The following is an 8,201-nucleotide window of genomic DNA, read 5'->3' on the forward strand; positions in this document are numbered from 1 at the left end:
ATTGTGGTTAGCTGTTTTACTACAGGAATTGGTATAGTTTTCAAGTGACAGAAAGCAATCAACTGCTTTTAAGTGTTTTGTTAAATAATATTCATCCATTCATCCATTCATTCATTTATATGCCTGGGCATCATACATGGACTTTCTCCTCATAGTTGTGCTAGATTATTTCCATTCCATGAAAGAGAAGACTGGGGCTCAGGGAAACGAAAGGACCTAACAGCAGTAGCACGGGGTCAGTTAGATGCTCCACAACTCCAAGGCTCTTTCTAACAAAACGCTCTACCTAGCTCGCACCAGTTCATCTCAGCGCCTCTGTGATTTTGAGCAGCATGATGTTCTTTCCCTTTCCCCTCACCCCTCTTCTTAAACCCTTACCTTTGGAATATAGTAATTTTTAAATATAATATTTGTGGTGGTTGCACAGGGTAAGCTTGCGGGCAGGGTATCAGCAAATCTCTGTACTTCGTGAATGACAGCGTCTTCGTAAGGCATTTGAGTTCGGTGTGCCATTCGAGGCACCCACGACTTTGGCGATCTCATCATGGACCTTTTCTGGATAAAACAGAGCACGGTTACAGTCTGCGGTGGGAGGCGGGTATTGAAACAGTCTCCCCATTTTCTTTAAATGTGAAAGTCAAGCCCAAGTGCTCTCTGAGTTCTGACTCATCTTTTCCCCCCACTGCTTCCACCTCCAGGCCTCTATTCCTAGGGCTCCTCTGGGGACCTGCACGTAGTGATGCCTTCAGACCATCTCAGATTGCTTAGAGGGCAAAATCTACTTTCTTATATCACGAGGAGACTAAAGGTACAAACTATCCTCAAGGGTAAAAATTAAGGTATCAGGGCAACTCTAGAATTCTGCATTGTCCAGTCCAAGAGTTTCTGCTTCCTCTCCTTCAGACAATGCTCTGAATTTTAGAAGACTTACTCTGGGTCTTAGGATATCGCATCATGAGCAGAATCCCCCAACGCAGCGTGGAGGCTGTGGTCTCTGTACCTGCTGCAAACAGATTACTAACAAGTGCCACCAAATTGTCATCACTGAAACAGTCCGTAGATGTATCTTTCTTCTGAAAGAGGAAAAGGAATCATTAGTGATGAAATAATTTTATCCTGGGCAACCATCACAAATAACCTCAAGTGAATTGAAAACACAAAGTGTTACATTCTTCCCTCTATCGAGTGGAATTTTATTTTATGAGAATGTTGTGCAGAATTTTAGGATAAAGCACATCCCGGATGCTAATAATGATACATAATTCTAAAAAATGGGAAAGTCTGTTTCTCATTTAGGAAGACTGGGAATAAGTTGTTTTTTTGTTTTTTTGCGGTACGCGGGCCTCTCAGTGTTGTGGCCTCTCCCGTTGCGGAGCACAGGCTCCGGACGCGCAGGCTCAGCGGCCATGGCTCACAGGGCCCAGCCGCTCCGCCTCATGTGGGATCTTCTCGGACCCGGGCACGAACCGGTGTCCCCTGCATCGGCAGGTGGACTCTCAACCACCGCGCCACCAGGGAAGCCCAAGAGCACTGATTTTTAACTTAATGAGAACTGCGTGCAGATCCTAGCACAGACCTTCAGCATGTTACTCAACCTCTTTGAGCCTTCATTTCTTTATTTTAAACTGAGGAAAATAGTAATAATACATAAATGGTTGACTTGTTGTGACAAGTTAAGAATGAACAAATACACAGCTCCTGAAATATACTTAGAATTATACCTGGCGTTTCTCATTTTTTTCCCCTCTTTTGTCCCCTGACAAGCATTTTCATTTGTTTATGTCTGTATCCCCTTCTGTCAGAGTTGACTCTTTCATTTTGCTGTCACTAAATTTTCTACCTTTTTATGCTACTGACTTTTAACCATCAAGTTGACTTGATCAAGAAAGAAATATCTTTCCCTTTTGTGTTAGAATGACTATGAAAAAGGATCTATATTAATAGACTGGATTGAACAATCTTTTACCTATTGCCTTCTTGATAACAATATTTCCTCAAGTTTTTACTGGTTGCCATTATATATTTACCTTTTATTGTATCATTCCTTTTCTCCAAGGAATTAAAAATTCTTGAAAGCAAGGACTCTTCCCCTGACCATTCCTACCCCCTGCCCCCAACTATGGAATCCCCAATGTCTAGAACAGAACAGCTCCTGGCACTTACTGAATTGAAACTGGTCAATAAATGCAGGAGTAAATGAATGATTGAAGTCTTCTGAACATTTTGTTTCTAAAGAGTCATTCCTAGTAACATAGAATTTGGGGAAACTGAGTGACCATGCGTATCAAATTCTGTCATTTTATGGGTAGTGCAATTTAGACCCAGAGAGTTCAGATTTGGTAAGGGTCATGCACTTCTTCCTAATAGAGCTACGATTAGGGCTTAGGTCTGCTCCTGCTGCAGTGTGTTCTTCACACCACGTGGCTTCATGCCATGATACTAAATATATACAACTACTTGACTCCTCTGCTTGGCATGACTTTGGCTTGCTGGAACACAATCCCAGATAATCCTGTCTGGCAGGCACTAACGAAAACCTTGAGCCAAGTCTAAAAGAGGCAGCTGCAGGCACAGAACAAAGGGCTGTATTTCTTTGCATAAAAAGTGACTGTTAGTTTCAGTGACATCTTTTCCATGATATCCACACTTAGCAGTGTTCCCATCAACTAAGCTCTTTTTCTAAAACAAAGGACGGAGGGAGAGACAAAAAAGAGATTCCAATCAGACCAAATGGGAGTGTGTCAGGGATTAAAATGACTTATAGCTGATTCAAATTGTTATTATAATAATAGGTAATGTAATATGTAATAGATCCTAGTGATGCTGTTATAATCCCAATATTACAAATGAAAAAAATGAGGCTTTAAGAAGTTAACCAATCTGCCCAAGGTCATGTATTTATTAAGTGAGAGAATTCAAGTTTCCTTGATTCCTGGGCTATTAATTTCTTTAATATATTGCTACTTCCCAGTATTGATTCACACATCTGGCTCTAATTAATATAGCACCTGGAAATGATGATAGCTGACCAGCAATCAAATGTTTCTTGATTGCTCTGATTCTGACTGTATAAAGAAAATTGCTGGATATACTCAACCTTATCTCCTAAGATCTGAGTGAAGAAAGCTGGGGATTTTCTGTCTATATCTGTTAACTATTGAGAGAGGAGTAATGATTTTTCTGACCATAATGGTGGATTTACCTACATCTCTTTGCAGTTCTATCCATTTTTGCTTCATGTATTTTGAAGTTTTGTTATTAGGGGCATAAATATTTAGACCTGTTATGTCCTCTTGATTAATTGTTTTATTATTATGAAATTACCTTTTTTATAACTGTTATATTCTTTTTTCTTTTTTTTTTTTTTTTTGCGGTACGCGGGCCTCTCATTGTTGTGGCCTCTCCCGCCGCGGAGCACAGGCTCCGGACGTGCAGGCTCAGCGGCCATGGCTCACGGGCCCCGCCGCTCCGCGGCATGTGGGATCTTCCCGGACCGGGGCACGAACCCACGTCCCCTGCATCGGCAGGCGGACTCTCAACCACTGCGCCACCAGGGAAGCCCTATATTCTTTTTTCTTAAATCTACTTTGTCCAATATTAATACAGCTCTCCCAGCTTTCTTGTGACTAGTGTTAGTATGGAATATCTTTTCCTCATCCTTTTACTTTTAAGCCTATTTTTGTCTTTATATTTAAAGTGTATTTCTTGAAGGCAGCATATATTTGGGTTTTGTATTGTTTATTTAATCTGATAAGGATAAGTCTTTTAATTTGAGCCCTTAGCCCATTTATATTTGATGTGATATTGTTAAGCTATTTGTTTTCTATTTATGTTACGTGTTTTTTGCTCTTTTTTTCCTGTTTTTCTCTGTTCTTTTGGATTATCTTTTTTTTTAACATAAATTGATTTTAACGCCTTTGTTGGCTTAATAGCTATAAAACTGTTTTGTTATTTTAGTAGTTGCTTTAGGGTTTTCATACACATCTTTAATTTATCATTCTCTATCTTCTAATGATATTACACCACTCCTTATAGTATAAAAACTTACAATAGTATATGTCCATTCCTTTTTCTCTGGTTTTTGTGCTACTGTTCTTACACATTTTACTTTACATATATTATAAATACCAGAGTACATTGTTATTTTGTTGTTTAAGCATTTAATTATCTTTTAAAGCACTTAAATAGGAAGAAATTTTTTAAAAGTTGTGTATTTATCCAAATAGTCACCATTTCAAGTGCTCTTCATTCCTTTGTGTATTATGTTTCCATCTGGTATAATTTTCTTTCTGCCTGAAAGACTTCCTTTAACAGTTTTTGTAGTATGGACCTTCTGGTGATGAACTCTTCTATCTTTTTTTCTTTTCAGTTTATCTAAACTAAAAATACCGAGAAAAAAACAAAACCAGAACCAAAAAATCCCACCCAAAAAATAGTTCACCTATTTCTCCTACTCTCTACTCCCTGCTTCTAGCAACCACCAGTCTGTTCTCTGTATCTATGAACATAGTTTTTTTTTTGTATATATATTTTTAGATTCCACACAAGGAGAGATAATATGTTATTTGTCTTTCTCTATCTATTTTCACTTAGCATAATGCCTTCGAGTTCTGTCTATGCTGTCGCAGATTACAAGATTTCTTCCTTTTTTAAGTCTCAACAATATTCCATTGTATACATATACCACAATTTCTTTAGTCAATAATTAAAAACTAATCTCTCAGATTTAAGACATGAACCAGAAATACAAAGAATTCCAGAAATAGGCCATCTGAGTAGAGTTTGAGATTTTTAATCAAATCGTCCAATCAATCTAAATGGTATTATTTACTACTTAAAGTGATTTTGGAATGGATAAGGCGTAAACACACCAAAAGCATTCAGTGCCTCAGAGCTGGGCTACGTTTTAGGGGTGGACCTCAGGGAGAGGGGCTTTGTGCCCTGTGCCCAAGCCTGAGAGTAAAAGGGCATGGAAAGCATGAGGGGGGCAAGGAAGGGCAGCATTTGGCTGCCAACTGGGTAGTGACTCAAAAAAAGCAGTAGAGGGGAGAGAGGCCTTCTAGTCTATAAAAGAGGAAAAGGAAGAGAAATAAGGAAGAAAATTAGAAAGAAAGAAAGAACAGACAGAAGGAAAGAAAGAAAAAATATTTTAGGTTCATAGATAGACATACTATATATATAAAATATATGCATGTAGCATTTTCAGATTTAAGAATATTCACATGACAAAAAAATATATTTATATACATATTCAGGTAAAAATCCCCTGAGAATCTTTAAAACAAATGAGTGGGTCCCTAACTTCATTTTCATATTCACTCCTGAACTTTACCTTATTTTTCTTGCCTCAGTATGAATTTTAGCCTAGTTTCCCTTACATAAATGTAACCTATAATCTGTATAGCCCCAACATTTAGTCACATCTGTCAAATAAAAAACCAACTGAGAAAGCAGAGACTTAGTTCAAAAGGATTATTGCAAGGCAGGGAAAGGGACTATTGTAGTAGGGTGAATGCTGCAATCATAATGAAGTCTGCAAGCATCTTAGGAGTACAGAGAGGGGTGAACAAGGCCAGGAAGGACAGGGTGCATGGAAGTGGGGTGACAGGTGGGATAGTGTCAGAGAATTTTCACACCTCCCACCCCAAGCCATCCTATTCTGAGCAGGGTTGTCTGCTGGCTTATGCTGGGTGTGGGCCAAAGTTCAGGGCTCTGGAGAAAGGAGAGAAGCTTAACACTTATCTAACAAGTGTTTTGTTCTGATTGGTCAGTGAAATGAGTAGTTCAGGAAATAAGTTATGAGGCAAAGCATAGGAATTTGTGCCTGGCCTTGTCACAGGTAAACAAGGGGTTTTGTGAGTCTTATCTAATCATATGGGGAAAGGCTTTTTTTTTTCTTTTTTCTTCAGTAAACTGTGAGGTTCCTTTAAACTTCCCTGTTTCCAGAAGCACAGGGCTTAGGTAAAATTCAACATTGTCAAATCCCTATTATCTAACGTTTGACATATTATTGAAAAAAATTGCTAAAAACTGAAAAAAGAATTAGAGAATAAAGATCCACACACATGCATTCATTCACCAACTTTTTGTGGTAAGGTCAAGGGCGCACCCTTGGGTCTGCTGATTGAACTTCCCTATCTTCTTCCTGGCATAAATTACACAAAAAGTGCATTGTCTAAGATATTCAGCTTCAGATTCTTTAAATAACAGAAAGAAACTAGACAAGCAATCTGAATGAAGAATCTTTCTAGATTTTTGTGTTTACTTCCCAATCTTGATTGCTGTCTTGTTTATTTTATTTTATATGTTGCTCTTGTCTGATGCAAGAGCAATTTCTTTGTTTCTTTTTGTTGTTGTTTTAGCAACTTGTCTTTATAGTCTTTCTAATATAGCCAATCTAGAAATGACCACTTTCATTCATTGCACTTACAAAACAAGTGAGCATTGAGTTGGATGTTTTTGAAAGGTTCTATACAAGCAAGTTACTAAAAATGCATCATTCAAATAAGTATTAAGTAAACTGATAACATGTAATTGTTTGAGGTCTGGGCTTTGCTCTGAGCTTCTGGGAGGTAACCCCTGAACCTTGGAATGTCCTGCTTGATAAAGTGTATTTGTTTACCTGGGAACCTTGGGCCACCTGGATGGTCTCTGCTAATATGGTTTATGGTGTGGTCTTTGGCTGTGTGGTAATAGCTAAGTCTCTGGAGGGTAAACACTAAGGTCAGCCATGTGGGTGACTGGCCAAGTGTATGTGACAAAGCCCAAATAAAAACCCTGGAAGCCAAGGCTGGGTGATCTTTCTGGTTGCCAGTACTTCATGCACATTGCCACACATCATTGCTGCTAGTAAGCCCAGTCCGCTTGACTCCACTGGGAGCGGACCACTGGAAGACTGTGTCTGGAACTTTCTTAGACCCTGTCTTATGTGCTGCTTCTTTCACCTGATTTTAATCTGTATCCTTTTGCTATTATAAACTGGAACTGCAGGCATAATAGCTTTTCTGTTTTATTTTGTTTGTTTGTTTGTTTGTTTTTGCGGTACGCGGGCCTCTCACTGTTGTGGCCTCTCCTGTTGCAGAGCACAGGCTCCAGGCGTGCAGGCTCAGTGGCCATGGCTCACGGGCCCAGCCGCTCCGCGGCATGTGGGATCTTCCCGGACCGGGGCACGAACCCGTGTCCCCTGCATCGGCAGGTAGACTCCCAACCACTGTGCCACCAGAGAAGCCTTGTATCTTTTTTTTTTAATGTAATTTTTTTTTTTTTTGGCCACGCCACAGGGCTTGTGGGATCTTAGTTCCCCAGCCAGGGATTGAACCCGTGCCGCCTGAAGCATTGGGAGCACGGAGTCTAAACCACAGGACCGCCCGGGAAGTTCCATGCATCTTTTTTTTTTTTTTTTTTTTTTTTGTATTTCGGCTCTACCAGGTCTTAGTTGTAGCACGTGGGATCTTCATTGCAGCATGCAGGATCTTCAGTTGAGGCATGTGGGATCTAGTTCCCTGACCAGGGATCAAACCCAACCCCCTGCTTTGGGAGCACAGAGCCGTAGCCACTGGACCACCAGGGAAGTGCCCCCCCACTTTATAAAATAGGAAATGCTTCATGAATTTGAGTGTCATCCTTGTGCAGGGGCCATTGCTACTCTTCACTATATCATTCCAATTTTAGTATACATGCTGCCCAGTCGAGCATTCAAGTAGCCACTTTAGAATAAATGTTTTTTTCTTTTTTTTTTCTTTTTTTTTTTTTTTTTTGCGGTACGTGGGCCTCTCACTGTTGTGGCCTCTCCCGTTGCGGAGCACAGGCTCCAGACGCGCAGGCTCAGCGGCCATGGCTCACGGGCCCAGCCGCTCCACGGCATGTGGGATCTTCCCGGACCGGGGCACGAACCCATGTCCCCTGCATTGGCAGGCGGACTCTCAACCACTGCGCCACCGGGGAAGCCCTAGAATAAATGTGGTTTTTTTGAAACCTATTGACCTGCATATCCAAATGAACTCTCTGGAGACCCTCTTAATGTCGCCTTATGATCAGAGGAATGAGGAGGACTTGGGACATCCTGGTGTCGAAAATGATTCTTTGTGACGATCATCAAGAGTGGGGACAGTGGACTTTTATAGGTGAGCTTTTTCAAAAAGCCCATTTGAAAGAGAAACTGATGCAGGTTTGAAAGAAGTCACCTATTTATCTAGTAAAAT

The 8,201-nt window shown here is 40.3% G+C and overlaps 1 non-coding gene across 1 annotated transcript; it reads right to left on the reverse strand.

Annotated features, from left to right (window-relative positions):
- Positions 1 to 7,587: 7,587 nt before the first annotated feature.
- Positions 7,588 to 7,695, reverse strand: LOC125960334 (U6 spliceosomal RNA). Its single transcript, XR_007469929.1, has one exon. It is a non-coding gene; the product is annotated as a U6 spliceosomal RNA (small nuclear RNA).
- Positions 7,696 to 8,201: the final 506 nt, after the last annotated feature.

Source organism: Orcinus orca, chromosome 10, assembly GCF_937001465.1.
Source record: "Orcinus orca chromosome 10, mOrcOrc1.1, whole genome shotgun sequence".
Taxonomy (NCBI): domain Eukaryota; kingdom Metazoa; phylum Chordata; class Mammalia; order Artiodactyla; family Delphinidae; genus Orcinus; species Orcinus orca.